Genomic DNA, 7,055 nt, shown 5'->3' with positions numbered 1-7,055 from the left:
TCAGGATCTGCCACAGCTTAATACCATTCACCTGGTGTTTGTGCTCATCCTTTGTTTGTTAGCCTATTTAGTTCTCACTCATGCTCACTCAACTTCCCTTTGCCAGTTCATCTTTGTTCTTAGAGCCAAGTGTTCCAACCTTTTGCCTAGTGATGGTGAGATGAAGCCTCATGAGGCATTGAACCACTTGAGCCAACTGGTTCGAGAAAGGGTTCATTTCTTGGAGCTTTATGTGCACACGACACCACCTACTGGTCAGGTGTAAAATCACAGCCAGCTGTATCTTAACACGTGTGATGCATTGATTTTTTTGTCTATTCTGGCTCTTGGGAATGACTTCACAAAAGGTGTAGGACGAAATCATTTGTTTACATAAATTATGTATACACATGTGTGTATAATAAAATATTGTTTGAATGTATTCTCTGTGTGTAATTATTCCCAAAATAGTAGTGTCATGTGATATGGCATGGTGTGTAATAATCAGACCTCTCAACTTTGATCAAAAGTTAAGAGTGAGATTATGCTAATGCTTTGGGGGCGGGGGGGGGGGGGGGGGTTTTGGTCAACAATTTCCCCTCAGCAGCAACACTGAAGCAAACAGAGGTTCACGCTGCGTCTTTACGCACGATCCAGATTTTTGGGAATTTAGAAAGGTTTTGTAAAGATCAACAGTCAAATATCACCTTGGTGCTGCAATAAAAAAAATAAGTCATTTGAAGTGCTTTGTGCTGAAACCAAACTCAAGAGTGAAAAATTATCCGGCCATGTTTGGTTTGACTGAGGTTGTAAAAGGAAAAACAAAATTGTACTCAAGTTATTTTATGTCAAAAATCTTCATAAGGGACAGTGGCTTTCAAAAATATCGTCCTTGTTCAGCAACAGGGAAAGAGGCAGGGAAAATTACCAAAATAGTTGAAATGTGAGTGAAACTAAGGTAAGCAGCTGTCCATTTATTGCCTCAATTATTCTCGAAATACAACAGGCAACCATTTGTTCCATTGGCACGGCTTGTGGCGGAAAGAGCATTTTGCACTTGGAGATTTAGCAGAATGAAGGGTTACTTGATGCATGTACCAACCCACTTCCTGACAGGGACCACCTGTTAGCGTTCATGACTCAGACACACAGGGGAAAAGTCAAGGCAAGAAAAGAAAAGAACAGAAAAAAGAAAATAACAGGGAACAATTAAGAGTCTGGTAAGGAAAAAATACAGAGTACTGACTTCTAGGAAACTGGTATATTGTGAGAAAACCTCCAAACTCAAAAGTCAGTAACACACAATAGATCGAAAAGACGGTTAAACAACCAACAAAATGCTTACGAATTCTCATCTTTAGTCATCAGTTTTGCACATGCTTCTTTTGAGATGGAGCCAAAAAGATGTATATGACCCATTCTGTATGGTTTACACTAGACCTAAAATGCAGACAACACAGAAACACCCCCTAATTTATTCTGAAACGTCCAGCAGAGACATCCATTTGCAGCCAAAGAATGAAAGGACATTTTATCCATTAGCAACAGACTGAAGGAAAAAAAGCAAGAGAGGAGGCGGGGGGAAATGCACAGACTCGATCTGTCACTTGAGCTCCGATGGCTCGGCTTCCGGAGTATCATCCTGAGTGCTTAGGTGCTGCCCTCTTTCCCAGCAGGGCAGTAAAATAAATGAAGGGTCATTTAGACAGCTGAATGAAGCCGCAGTGAAGCCCAGCAAAAAATGGGTGCTCTAATAGAATTATATTCGGCTGATGTCAGCACTACCTTTATGTTATTTTTATGAGTCAGCAGAAGCAAGGCTACACTTCTGAAGCACAGGTTTTTGTTAATATGGCCCAGCTAGAGATTTCCCCTGGTGCCAATTCATGGGCCATAAGGTGAAAAAAAAAAGAAAATCGACCAGCAGCACTAACGCGTGCCTGTAATAACCCAGCTAAGGATGGCTGTTATACAGGCAATTTAAAACATGCTGTCAGTGTTTGTTTTTGTTTGTTTTTTTACATACATTCTATTGTATACATTCTTTTTTTTAGTACAACTGACTCTTGTATAATATTTGGAACAAGTTTACCTTACAATGAACTCGGACTGACTGAAATAAAAAACAGTTTCTCTCACTTCTAAGAATTTCAGGGAATTCTGTTTTCAATACAGATGCGATCTGTGAAATTCAATTTAACATTATTAACAGCTATATCAATTCAAATGGATTAAGTAGCATCTAGAACTTCAAAATGTTATAGTCAAGGTGTATTATAATTGATATCTGTAAAATACTGTTTGAAAGATTTACAGTCCCTTGCAAAAAATGCAGAACAACACTCACATCTTTGACTTTTTCACAATTTCTCCTGTTACAAAAATATATTTTTTTAACATACTTAACTGGATCTTTTTTGTATGGCAGCATAAAGTAATACCTGTTTGTGAAGTGGTACAAAGTTATCAAGATTGTATGAGTTTTACAAATAACAATCCAAATTTCTGTGCATCCCTTGTGCACTGTTCTACCTGAAGATAAAATATAACCAACTGCAACCAATTGCTTTCAGTAGCCATGTTATTAGTAAATTAATTCCATCTAGGTGTAGGTTGATTTCAGGATAAGTACAACCATGTTCACATCATACAGGACAGGGATACAATTGTTAAGAACTTTGAAACAGGTTTAGGCCATAAAATAATGCTACAAATTTCTAACATCTCACTACTTTATCTTCTGAAAACGGAAAGAGTAGTGCAGAACTGCAACCTCATCCAAAAAAAATAAAAATAAAAAATCCATCCGTCTAAATGGACAGGCCAGGCGAGGAGAACATCAATCAAAGCAGCAAAAAGGAGGCCTATGGAAGTAGGACAACGATAACACCTTCCAGAAATCATACTTATATATATATATATATATATATATATATATATATATATATATATATATATATATATATATATATATATAGTATTTCTATAAGAGTTACAGGATTTCTTTTAATTGTTACCAGGAAATCACAAGAAATTTCCTCTTCGGGTAGGCACATGCCGTATGTGTGACAACATTTAGACAAATGTGCTGTGGTCTGATGAGAATATAAAGGTGAGGTAAAGCAGTATGTGTAGTAAACTACACATCATCCAACAACCCGAAAAACACAGGCATTTCTAAAAGGGGCTAGTTTAAATCAAACCAAAATCTCTGGACTGGGGTATGCTAGACACAACTCTAATTAAGATGATGTTCACAGATTCTCTTCTACATAACTTGCCTGACTGAGCTATTTTCAGAGAATAATGGGCACAAATTTCAGTCTCTGGATATGCAAAGCTTGTACAAAGCAAAACAGGGCTTTCTCATATCATGTTCCTTCCATTTCACAATTTTGCTTGCTTTATGTTTGTCTATCACAAAATCCCAATGTTATGCAAGAAATTTCAAAAATTATAATGTTAAAAGCGCACCAATGCTACTAAAAAGTGACTAATAACATTGTTATGTGCTAAAGTAAATGAGGAACATTATTCATTTGCTTTTGCATTGATTTAGTATAAACTCGTGTTGAATTTTGTCTGAGTTTCATTAGTCAGTGGCTTAAACATTACAAATAAAAAAAGCTTTCATGCCTATTTCCCTATTTATTGCAGAGAATGAAAAATATTTATTACATTTCTAAATGAATAATTGATTGAGATGGCCATTGGAAAATAGTAAAACACAGAGGCTCTGCTAAAAGCCAAGGACGAGACTTGACTGTTAAAACCAGAGTTTGTTCTTTAGCTTTGATATTTTTTTTTACTTACATGCAATATATATATATATATATGCAAGCATGTACTTGCATATGGGGGTTATTTTACATGCCTATTTATGTTATTGTTTTCAAAGCCGTCTGTTTAACATCAAACTAACAGTTTCACCAGTGCAGGTCTCAGCAAAATAACATCCATTCCTGTAAAATATGTTGCAGTCTGGATTCAGAATCTAAATAGGGATTTGACTGCAACCATTTATTTGTGTTTAAAGCAAAAAAAGGGAGTCAAATCACATTTGTGAGGGAGAGATATGAATCGTGACAGGATATGTCAGCTCGGCGGGAAGATGGCAGCAGCGGAGCGATGCTCCTGAAGAAGTCGAGAACTTACAAGTGCTTATTTAGATGATGATTCACAAGACGAGGAGATGCAAGAGGAGGAGGTTAGGGGGGTTAATAACATGTTATTAATGCCCGTCACTGCGTCCATAAACACAGTAGGGAGGAAATGCAAAAAGGAGGTTGGCTCTGGACTCTGATCTCATCTCTGTCAATCAAAACTTCAACTAGGCGAGAAGAGGGCACAAATAAAATACATTTGTTTTTTTTTTATTCATAGAGGTGTGCAGGTTGGTGTGCGTATGTGTCTCTCCTACCTCTTCTTCACAAGGTGTGACTTGCTGGTGAGGCCCCACAGCTGCAGCTCATCAAGACTAATCAGGAGGAGCATATAGAGGAGCAGACTCCCAGAGGCAAACGCCAGATTAGATTCTCACCAGCATGGTAATCAGGCCCGTGTTCTCTTGCATTGCTTTTTTTTCCCCCCCTAGACATCTGACAACTAATCCGAGGTTATCTTCCTTTTCCAGCCAATCGGTCCACGTTCAGGTTCAAGCTCCCATATTTAAGTGCTCTGCTTCCTTCCTCTTTCAAATGTTGGAAAAATCTCAAAGATCCCGTTGTTGAATCTCCTCCCTGCCCCTCTGGCAGTTCTCCTGATGTGAGCCCCTCGGATCAGTCGGCTACTTACTACTCACCTTGCTGTGTATGCTTTGGTGCCAACCACTTCTCCAAACGCCTTTCCTGGAAATGATACAGACAACATTACCAAACCACAATTCCCCCAAACCTACCAAACTTGGACTCTGTGGATTAGCTCACCTCCTCCTGGACCTCGTCATTCAACGCTAACCGTAAGAGACTTCTGCCACTTGTTTCATCATTACCCGTCATTTCATCAGCCACTTCCCACTCCTCCTCAGTGCACATCCAGGACCCTTCTGACAATCCAGAAGATCCATTTACCTGTATATTGTTTTCAATAAAAATTCCAAGCGTTCATGTAGTGTCTGGGTTGAGAAAGACATTAGTGCTGGCAACATTTAGAAACATGACGGATAGAAAAAGAATTACAGCTGACATTACTGTGCATGAAGGACAGTCTTGGATGTTGGCAGTGAGAGGGTGTTGTTTTTGGTAGTCATACTCCAAAACTGCCTATGTTGGATTTGATGATGTTCCTATACTTTGCAGAATTTAATTCTGACAAAAGCATGGATTCTTTTGCCATTGTTAGCCATAACTTTGATAAATCTACCATTTTAAGGCAAAAAATAATTAATATATTTTGACTTTTTCAGTACATTTTAGAGTACAGTGATTTGCTATTAGTTAATCCTCCATAAGCTAGTGAAGGACAAAATATTTGACCTTAAACTGACAAATGATCTGAATTTTATTCTTTAGGCAATTGAGAATGGCAGTAGATTTGACGGAGCACAACCACATCTATCAAACAACTCAAGTTTAAAATCCCTAGAAATTTTTATTGCAAAACATTAATAGTTTGGGATCCAGGCTGTGATGCGCCAATCATCAATCCTTAAAATGTAAAAAGTTTTGACTCATTTTAATCATTTCAAGCCTTTTGCTTGTGTTTGTGACTTCTACAAAAAAGGAGAAGCAGCATTTAGTTCCTGTAGGAGCCATAAATGAAAAGATAATTTGATGTTCGTTTGTCTGGGTTTAGAGTTGTTTTGGTTTTGTTTGGTTGTTTGTTGTGGAGGTATGGGAAAACAGGATGTGGGCATATTACTCACCTGTTGGAGTGCCACTGAATGGAGAGTGGGTGAGTGGGTCGCTGTATTTTTTTTGTTGACCGCTATACAGATCCCTATGATTAACGATTGTCAAGATATATTTTGGATATGTTGTTCATTTAGTTATTTTTGTTAATACAGTTTACACATCAGCACTCAGTGGATTCCTCTTTTTTGTCAACGAGCGCGTCAGACAAGGAACGGCCCGACCTCAGCCTCTCAGCAGCTTTGTTTCCTGAAGTTGCTGCAATAGTTCCTATGCTCCACTCATCTGGAACAAACTTCCTGTCATGATTTGTCTTTGGATGAACCCGGACACAGCACGCACACACAGAGCTTGATCTTGAAGTGAGTTTTATTGTACAGAATGATGGGTGAATGACGAGAGGAACCAGAGTCTTATGGACGGAGGTGAAGGGTGCGGAAGCTGGCTAGCAGGAGGAACACGGGGAGACTGACCCGGAGGTGACTCGGGAGCGAAGGACCTGAAGGCGTTGAGCAGAGTTACAGAGCTGAAGACCGAGGAGCTGAGTTGCTGAGCTGAAGATCGTGAAGCGGAGTTGTAGAGCTGAAGACCGTGGAGCAGAGCTGCGGAGCTGAAGTCCTTGGAGCAGAGCTGCAGAGCTGAAGTCCTTGGAGCAGAGCTGCAGAGCTGCAGAGCTGAAGACCGTTGAGCAGAGCTGCAGAGCTGAAGACCGTTGAGCAGAGCTGCAGAGCTGAAGACCGTTGAGGCAGAGCTGCAGAGCTGAAGACCGTTGAGCAGAGCTGCAGAGCTGAAGACCGTTGAGCAGAGCTGCAGAGCTGAAGACCGTTGAGGAAGAGCTACAGAGCTGAAGACCGTTGAGGCTGCTGTAGACTTCACCGTGTAGCTGAGAGGATCTTGGAGTTGCAGATAGGCGCGGGCGCGGGAACTCTGGCAACCAGACGTGGAAAGATCTCTGGACAGAGGCGCAACAGAGGATGAAACAGACTGAGACTGAACGGAAGTGAACACTACGGGCCGGCAACGAGAGCAGAGAGAGGTATGCTTAAATAGGGGTGGGACCAGGTGGAGGCAGTTGCGGGTTAATTGCAGCCTGACAGGTGGAACCCATCAGGCTGCGCATTAACGAGAGAGAGGGAGAGAGGCTCAGCATGCAGCCCTCACGCTGCATCCTGACACTTCCAGAGAACTGTAAAAGTGCGGAAAGCCTGAGTTCCTTTAAATCAATAT

At 40.3% G+C, this 7,055-nt stretch overlaps 1 long non-coding RNA gene across 1 annotated transcript; it reads right to left on the bottom strand.

Annotated features, from left to right (window-relative positions):
• Window positions 1-6,215: 6,215 nt before the first annotated feature.
• LOC118559529 lies at window positions 6,216-6,587 on the bottom strand. Its single transcript, XR_004928915.1, has 3 exons — window positions 6,567-6,587; window positions 6,419-6,502; window positions 6,216-6,327 (listed from the first exon to the last, which is right to left on the bottom strand). It is a non-coding gene; the product is annotated as an uncharacterized LOC118559529 (long non-coding RNA).
• Between the last annotated feature and the right edge of the window lie 468 nt (window positions 6,588-7,055).

This window comes from Fundulus heteroclitus, unplaced genomic scaffold (assembly GCF_011125445.2).
Source record: "Fundulus heteroclitus isolate FHET01 unplaced genomic scaffold, MU-UCD_Fhet_4.1 scaffold_309, whole genome shotgun sequence".
Taxonomy (NCBI): Eukaryota; Metazoa; Chordata; class Actinopteri; order Cyprinodontiformes; family Fundulidae; genus Fundulus; species Fundulus heteroclitus.
Note: the sequence above shows the minus strand (reverse complement) of the source record. Positions and strands in the feature narration are given on the sequence as shown.